Genomic DNA, 7,601 nt, shown 5'->3' with positions numbered 1-7,601 from the left:
TTGCACTTGCCGAGCCAGGATTTCATCAGCTGGCAGTTCTCTGTTTACTAGGAACTTGAGGATGGGCTGGGCCCATGAGGGTGCTGCTATTTCTTCGATTGCCACTATTGCGACTTGGACAAGGGTGGCTGGGCTGGGAGGCGGCAGGCTGGGATCCACGGCCGCTTGCTGGGTCGATGAAGTCGCCGGGCCGAGTTCTAAAGTCTTTAGGCTGACTGTCGCAGTCCCCGGGCCGGGTTCTGAAGTCCCCGGGCCGGCTTTGACTGTGGTATTTTTGGAGCCGTCTGTGAGGATTCTTGTGCCGTCTGCTGGTGCTCTTGAGTCGGATCCGACTTCTTCGGGGGGAGCTGGCACAAAAATGGAGTCTGATTCCGGCGAAGGCTTGATAGACGGCTTGAGGAGGCGCTGAAGGGCGACGCCGGATGGTATTGCTTGACGGGTGGAGCCGACTCGTGCCAGGGCGTCCGCTTGGTCGTTGTCATTTCTTGGAATGTGAAGGAATTCACACCCCTCGAAATATCCGCTGAGTTGCTGCACCAGGAAACGGTAGCTCGCCATGTTTGCGTCTTTGGTGTCCCAGTCGCCAGATGACTGCTGGACCACCAAATCGGAGTCGCTGTAGCACAGGATCCGGCGGATGCCGAGTTCTTTGGCAAGCCGGAGCCCGTGAACGAGCGCCTCGTATACCGCAACGTTGTTGGAGGCGGCGAAGTGGATCTGCAGTGTGTACTTGAGCTTGTCGCCTTTGGGGGAGGTGAGGACGACGCCGGCTCCCAGGCCGGTGCGCATCTTGGAGCCATCCAAATGCATTCGCCAATGGATGGAGTCAGGTGCTGGCGGCAGGTACTGGGTCTCGGCCAAGTCGACAAGGAAGTCGGCCAGTGCTTGTGACTTGATGGCGGTGCGGGGCTGGTAGTAGATGGTGTAGGGAGCCAGATCTATGGCCCACTTGGCTACTCGGCCTGAAGCATCACGACTTCCGATGATCTCGGCCAGTGGAGCGGTGCAAACCACAGTGATTGGATGTTCTTGAAAGTAAGGCTTCAACTTCTTGGCGGCGAAATGCACGCCGTAGCACATCTTCTGGTAGTGGGGGTAGTTCTGCTTGGAGGTCAACAGTACCTCACTCAGGTAATATACCGGTCTCTGGACAGGGAGCGCCTTGCCTTCCTCCTTGCGTTCTACTACGATAACTGTGCTGACTACCCGGCTGGTGGCGGCAATGTATAGGAGCATAGGCTCTTTGGGAGTCGGAGCCGCCAGCACAGGAGTAGTCAACATCTTCTTCAGCTCGAGAAACGCTTCATCCGCCTTGTGGTTCCACTCAAAAAAGGTGGTCTTCTTCATCAGTTGGTACAAAGGGAAAGCCTTCTCGCCCAGCCGACTGATGAATCGGCTGATGGACGCCAAGCAGCCGGTGAACTTCTCACATCTAACAGTCGGCGGGGGACTGCCATCCTCTCGATGGCTTTGATCTTTACAGGGTTGCACTCTATGCCGCGTTCAGAGACCAGGAAGCCAAGGAGCTGGCCAGCTGGTACTCCAAAGACGCACTTCTCCGGATTGAGCTTGATCTGGAATCGGCGCAGATTCTCAAAGGTTTCTTGGAGATCTTCCAACAATGTTCCCCGCTTTTCTGTCTTCACTACCACATCATCCACGTAGACGTGGGCATTTATGCCGAGTTGCTTGAGGAGACACTTCTGCATGCAACGCTGAAAGGTGGCACCAGCATTCCTCAAGCCGAATGTCATAGTCAGGTAGCAGAAGGCTCCAAACGGCATGATGAAAGCAGTCTTCAGTCTGTCTGCCGGGTTCAGTTTGATCTGGTGATATCCTGAATATGCGTCTAAGAAGCTCAATAGCTCGCATCCGGCTGTGGAGTCTATCTCCTGGTCGATTCTTGGCAGAGCAAATGGATCTTTGGGGCAAGCTTTGTTGAGGCTTGTGTAATCGATACACATCCGCCATTGCTTGTTCTTCTTCAACACTAGGACCGGGTTCGCCAGCCATTCTGGAAAGAACACCTCCATAATGAAGCCGGCCGCTAGGAGTCAGGCTATCTCTTCTCCAACAACTCTTCTTTTCTCTTCTGACAGGCGGCGCAAGGGCTGCCTGATGGGCTTCACATCAGATCGGACATGTAACTTGTGCTCGCGAATTCCGTCGGTACACCTGGCATGTCTTTAGGGGACCATGCAAAGATGTCTCGATACTCACGGAGGAAATCGACGAGCTCGCCTTCCTATTTGCTGTCTAGGTTTGCTCCTATGACAGCGTGCCTCTCTGGGTGCTCCGGGTCCAAGGGTATCCTCTTTGTTTCTTTAGCCGGCTTGAACAAAACCTCAGCTTCCGACTCCTTGGGGTCGGGCGACATCTCTGGCTGCTTGCCGGCCATCGCCACAACCCGATCAAGGAGCCGCCTCTCAGCTACGATCACCAGGGACTCGGCCAGCTGACTACTCTCGGCCGCGCAAGCGGACGACTTCCTGTAGTCGCCAGCCACGGTCAGAATCCCCTTTGAACGTGGCATCTTCATCTTGAGGTAGGCGTAATGGGGGACCGCCATGAACTTGGCTAAAGCAGGTCGGCCAAGCAACGCTTGGTATGGGCTTTCAAGGTCCACCACTTCAAACCAGACTGGCTCTCGGCGAAAATGATCTTTGTCTTCGAAGAGGACGTCTATCTGAATCTTGCCGATTGGGGAGCAAGAAAGGCCAAGTACAATGCCGTGAAAACAGTTCGACTGCTTTGAAGCTGCTTCTACTTGATTCCTAATTTCTCCATGGTATCCTTGTACAGGATGTTGATGCTGCTGCCTCCGTCTATCAATACTCGCGAGAAGCGAGCGGCCCGCCTATCAGTGGCCAAGGTAGCACTCAGGACCAAGGCGTAGGAGCCTGGATTCAGCATCACCTCTGGGTGGTCAGCTCTGCTCCAACTGATAGGCTTCTCGGACCAATGCATAAACTCCGGAGTATCTGATGCTACTGCATTTACTTTTTGCTGCTGCAACCGTCTGCTGCATCGATCATCAGCCATACTGGTGAACACCACATAAGCTCCATGTTATTCGGGGTATTCGTCTTGTACGGCATCGACTGGCCTAGCCGCCGGCTGCTGGGGCGGCTGTGGAGGCGGCGGCCCAGCAGGCGGAGGAGGAAGGAGGCCGTCTCCCTTGGCGATTCTGGTGAGCCAGTGGCATTTCCGGGTGGTATGGTTTGATGGCTTCGCGCCGCTGTGGAACTTGCAGGGTCCATCCAGAGTCTGCTCGTAAGAGAAGGTTGGCAACCAGTTGGACTTGCCGCCTTTCTGCCGCTTCGCCGGAGGCTGCCCCTCAGGCTGTTGGTCTTCGACTGTCGCGACCTGCCGACTGCTGGAAGTCGGCTGTGGGGCCTTGCGCTTGTGATCATTCTGGTGCTGTCGCCGACTGGTGTCTCCAGCCGGAGTTCTGGGAGCTTGAGGGGCCACTTTGCCAGTCGCACTAACTTGAATCTCTGTCTTCATGGAGGAGTCGGCTGTAGCATACTTGTCTGCAATGACCAGCAACTCGTCGAGGGTCTCGGGCTCGTCGCAGAGGAGCCGGTGCTTGAGGAGGGTGCCTTCTCTGCACCCGGCGATGAAGTACTCGATAGCCTGCACCTCGTGCACGCCCTCGCAGGAGTTTCGAAGCTCGCCCCATCGTGTTAGGTAGTCGCGTGTCGACTCGTCTTGGCCTTGCACGCACAGGGAGAGTTGTCGTGGCTTGGGGGGCCGCTTGTACATGCTGGTAAAGTTGCGGACGAAAGCTTCGGTGAAGTCGATCCAACTGTTGATGCTGCGGGGCTTCAAACTGTTCAGCCATGTTTGGGCCGTACCCTGGAGCATGAGCGGAACGTACTTCACGGCAACGCGCTTGTTGCCGTTCGCTATGTTGACGGCCGTGGAGTAGTCAACTAGCCAATCTTCCGGCTTCACGGAGCCGGTGTACTTGGGCGTGTCTTGGGGGAGCGTGAACCCTTTGGGAAAGGGCTCGTCTCGAATGCGGGGTCCGAAGCAGGGCAGGCCCAACTCATCTTCTTCTTCTAGTGCCAGGGATCGGTGGAGTCGGTCGATCTGGTGGCGAGCGTCATTCTCTCCAACTCCCTCTCGACGGCCGAGGCGGTCGCCGAGAGTCGGATGCTTGACAGGCGGTGGGGAGACTCGTCTTTCTCTTCGTGGTGGGGGAGGCAGGTAGTCGCCCTGCCGCTCCACTGCTCTCGGGCGGCCGTCTTGGTCGCGCTCGATGGTGATGCGAGTCCGACTGTGGCTGACAGCCGGATCCTTCTCTTTTCTTCCGCAGACTCCGCCAGTCGGCGTCCGAGATGTCGCGCCTTGATCTCGGCGGGGAGGTAACTCGTCATTTTGTCGCTGCAGCGCCTCCGTGCGGCAGCCGGCTTTGTTCTGTGTGGCAGCCGCTTTGAGGAGTCGCTGGACTCGCTTGGTCATTAGGCGGCGCTCTTCTCCTTCGAAGATGTCTAGCTCGTCTGCCGCCACCTGGGCGGCACGGATGTTCTCCACAGGCGTGGCATATACGGGGCGATCGACCCCGAACAGGTTGGCGATGGCCGCGCCGCGTTGTCGGACCGCGCCTAGGCGGCTAGGCCCAGTCGGCGCTGCGAGCCGCCCACAGCGCGATCCATCTCACGTTGGTAGGCCTCCGACAAGCGTCTCATGCTTGACAGCTTCTTCGCACCTTCGACAAGCTGAAGGCGGCGTGCCTCCAGCGTCTCGGCGTCAGCGTCCTCCAGAATGGACGCCGTCAGGTCTCGCAGAGCCGCGTCGAGCGGGTCATGAGCTCCTTCACCGGAGTGCTCGCCATGACTGATGACGAGCACTTCCGTGATGGCGCTTCCACCGCTCACCTCGCGAGGGAGCGGCTCGTCGTAGATCACCACGTTGGAGGGGAACGTGTCGAGCGACACACCGTCGGAGTCGACCAGCATCGAGTCGGTGGAGCCTATGGACTCCAAGTCCACGGCAGGCTCGCCGGCGACGTGGAGATGGTCGAGGAGGCCCGCGAGGAGGCTTTCGGGGCCGCCCGTGCCCGCATCGGATGCAGGCTCGTCGGAGATGCTAACCTCGCCGAGAAGGTCAGCGAGGAAGCTCGCCGTGCAGGCGTCGTTCGATGCATTGAAGTGCGTCGGGGCAAGCGCCATCGGGCGTGCCGGGCTGGCTACACTCACGGGGGAGAAAAAGGGTTCCCGTCCAAAGCAGGTCTCCAGACGACGGTGCACCTTGCCCCACGATGGGCGGCAAATGTCGGGGGTTGGGTGCGACATATGCCAAAGGATGGCTTATCATGGTGGGAGCGAGTAGAACGTCGCCGGTGCCAGGAAACGGGATTAGGCGGAGGCATGCACGCCAGCGAATCTTACCCAGCTTGGGGCTCTCCAGGGAGATAACACCCCTACTACTGCTCTGCAGGGTCTCCGCATGATTACTAAGGCGTAGTGACTACAAGGTTGCTCCTAGAGCTGTATTCTGGAGGTAGAAGGAGGCACGGCTAGCCCTCCTCTTCCTATATGATCTGGTCTAAGGCTAATGGATGCGAACCCTTTGCATGGGTGCCCCGGGGGGTTTATATAGGCCTACCCCCCGCGGGTACAATGGTAATCCGGCTGGGCGCGGGTCCCAGCCGTCTGTCTCACACGCTGCCGTCTTCTCCGTCGACTGCTGGGGCCCGCCGACTCGCGGGCCCCGCCAGCGAGTCCGGCACTGTAGCCGTGCTTCTGATGACGCAGGCTTGGTCATTGGGTCGTGGCAACAGTGCCGCCGTCTATCGGGCGATCACTGTCGTTACTCCCCATCTTGTCTGGTTAATGGCGCGTGGGACCCGTAGGAGAGGTTGGCCGACTCTGGGGAGCCGACTCCCATGGGGCCGCCTTCGGGTCGTATCCGCCGTCTTCTATGTTCTCACTGTCCGGCGGGTCCGCCGTATCTAAGCCGCACAGGTAGGCCATCGTGGCCACAGTGCGCTGCTCACTGTGGCTGAGGTCAGGGCTGGCATGGCAACAGTGCCGAGCCACGCCGGAGATCTCCGGTGGTACGGCACACTGTAGCCATGCTAGCCCCTCGCAAGCAGGAGGTGACGGCCACGTCGTGGTCGTACCCGCCTCGCCTATCGAAACGAGTGTAGAGTCGTGGGCCGTCTTTCCACAGCCGGCTCTCCCGGAAGTCGCCGGCCATGAGTCGGCTCATTTGGGAGTCGTCATCTGAGACTCGGCTCATCAGGGAGTCGCCATCTGAGACTCGGCTCATTTGGGAGTCGTCATCTGAGACTCGCCTCATCAGGGAGTTGCCATCTGAGACTCGGCTCATCTGGGAGTCGCCATCTGAGACTCGGCTCATCTGGGAGTCGCCATCTGAGACTCGGCTTCGACTGGCGCGGCCTGCCGCGATGTCTTGAAAGGCTCTAGGGCTCGGGTTAGCCTACCCCTGGCCCATTACTCCGACAGTAGTCCCCGAAGCTGGTGAGGCTCTGAGAGTGACTCATCGGGGGGCCTCAACAGTTTCACTTTTCCGATGGTGGACTTTGGGCTTCGCCTGCCGTCTTTCTCTGGGCCGACTATTCGGAGTCGGATTCGTAGAGGGCTGTCCCGCTCTGTGGAGAGCTCGAAAGTTGTGGTGGGAGACCAGGCGGCGTGCCTGACAAGCCTCCCTGCTGCCGCCCGCCGTGGCCCTATCGCGTGGCGCCACGCGGCAGGGGCAGTCTGCCAGCCCACGCGCGTGACGGGACGGGCTGTCAGGCGGGGCCCGCCACTACCGCGCCTCGGCACACGAACGGATCCGCTGCGGCCGTGCGAACGGTTGGGTTACCCACGTCGTTACTGCGCGCAGTAACTTCGTGGGTTAAATCGTTCGGCGGTGTGGGGCTCCGAGCGCAGTTAATCCCCGCTCGTCCCCTCGGCTTCTCAGCCTCGGAGGCTATAAGTAGGGGGGCGGAGGAGCAAAGCACGCACGCCCATCTCCCCCGTCCCCCGCTTCCTCTCTCCTTCTTGCTGCCGGCGAGCAGAACCACACCGCACCAGCCAGCGATGAGCTCTTCCTCCGTCGCCGCGGCTCCGGCCATGTGTTCTGGCGTGTGGGACGGCTCGGTGGTCGATGACGACCTCATTGACTTCCTCCGCAAGACGCGCCGCCTCCCCGGCGCACACCTCGTGCGAGCCCGCACCGCGCCGACGAGGGAGATATCGCCGACGCCGGAGGAGGGCGAGCGGGTCATCTTCCGCTCGCACCTCATGCGCGGTCTGGGGCTGCCGGCGAGCGGCTTCTTCCGCTCGTCCAGCCGCACCACCTCACCCCGAATACGGTGGTGCTGTTGTCCGCCTTCGCCACTCTGTGCGAAGGTTTCCTCGACCTTCTCCCCACCATCGAGCTGTGGGGATAATTCTTCTCTTCTAAGCTCGGCACGCACGTCGCCGGCGTGCCGGCTCAGTGTGGTGCCTTCATCGCGATGCGGCGCTTGACGGCCGACAACCCCTTCCCTTCCATCTCGCTGATCAAGTCGGTGAGGATGTGGCAGCGCTCATACTTCTACGTGAAGAACCTCGCCTCCGACGGCGACTGGGTCGCCATCTGAG

Source organism: Triticum dicoccoides, chromosome 3B (genome assembly GCF_002162155.2).
Source record: "Triticum dicoccoides isolate Atlit2015 ecotype Zavitan chromosome 3B, WEW_v2.0, whole genome shotgun sequence".
Classification (NCBI taxonomy): Eukaryota; Viridiplantae; Streptophyta; class Magnoliopsida; order Poales; family Poaceae; genus Triticum; species Triticum dicoccoides.
The sequence above is the reverse complement of the archived record's forward strand: the minus strand, read 5'-3'. Positions refer to the sequence as shown.